This window comes from Corapipo altera, unplaced genomic scaffold, assembly GCF_003945725.1.
Source record: "Corapipo altera isolate COAL_440 unplaced genomic scaffold, ASM394572v1 0, whole genome shotgun sequence".
NCBI classification, from domain to species: Eukaryota; Metazoa; Chordata; class Aves; order Passeriformes; family Pipridae; genus Corapipo; species Corapipo altera.
In genome coordinates, this window is record NW_020884872.1 from 13,451,335 (window position 1) to 13,452,492 (window position 1,158).

General features: G+C 64.4%; 1 long non-coding RNA gene across 1 annotated transcript in view; it reads left to right on the forward strand.

Annotated features, from left to right (window-relative positions):
* The first annotated feature begins 758 nt into the window (after positions 1-758).
* LOC113944318 overlaps positions 759-1,158 on the forward strand; it is a 16,937-nt gene continuing 16,537 nt past the window's right edge. The window contains exon 1 of the long non-coding RNA XR_003526641.1: positions 759-825. This is a non-coding gene — a long non-coding RNA (uncharacterized LOC113944318). The remainder of the gene's footprint in view (positions 826-1,158) is intronic.

Genomic DNA, 1,158 nt, shown 5'->3' on the forward strand with positions numbered 1-1,158 from the left:
ACTAGTACACAGGGATCAGCCCCAAGGTGAGTGGGTGCTGGCAAGCCTGGCTAGCTGCAGTTACTTTAATACAGAGCCTCCATCAAATTCCTGGAATTGATTAGTTGTTAACTCCAAGGAAAATAGTTGTGCAGCAAAAGGGAATACAGGCAATTTTTGAGTGGTGTAATTTCTCCTGTGATCTTCCCTCACGTTACGGATAGAACTGCTGCTGAACTAGTCAACACAATGACATTGCTCTCTCCCCTCAGAAAGCCTTTATAACCAGAGGAAATCCGCCCATGATTTCTCCACCTGCTTCCCAGCGTCCGGCATAACAAGGCCAGGACACAGCAGTCTCTCTGGGCTCGCCGGGACTGGCAGTTCCTGCCCAAATCACAATTACTCTTTTTGAAACAGGCCCCAGCTTCATAGATGAGAGGGGTTTGTTGTGCCCAAAACTGGGGGAAACCTGCCCAAAGACACCCTTCCCCCCGCCAATCCCCCGCAGAAAAAGCTACTCGTTAATTTTCCGCCTCCCCCGCCGCGCTGGCAGCGCCGCCGCCCCCGCGCACCCCTCGCCCGCCTCCTCCCGCTCCGCCGGGGATGGCCGCGGATGAGGAGACACCTGGGTTTCCCTGGCAACAGGTGCCGCGGCGGCCGGGAGAGCCGGGAGAGCCGGGGTTTCCCCGCTCGGCTCCGCGCCGCCGGCGGCCCCGGGAGCGCCTCGCGGGCCGGGCGGGCCCTGCCGCCCCTTTCCCGAGGGGCAGCGCCGGCCCGGCCCTGTGGCCCCCGGCGGGACCAGCCGGGGGTCCGGGCGAGAGCGGCCCCGCCCACGGCGGGAAGGTAAGGGCGTCCTGCCGGTGGCGGGGTCGGGGAGATGGAGGGGAGCTGAGGCAGCCCTCGGGGTCAGGCACAGGGGCTCCTCCCTGATCACCTCCCGTGGTTCGAGGACTCGCGGGGAGGGTGCAGCTCAGCCCACGGATGAGCCCTGTTCCCCTGGGGCCGGGGCTTGCAGCTTCCTCCTCACTGGCCCCCGCCTCGGCCACCCTGCTTTGCCCACCTGGGTATCTCCCAGCCTCTGCCATCCCGCTTGGCTTCGCCGACGGCCTCCTCGTGCCTGGGTGGCTTCTCCCATCCCCACTGCTTCCCACCGCGCCCCAGACACTCTTCCCATCC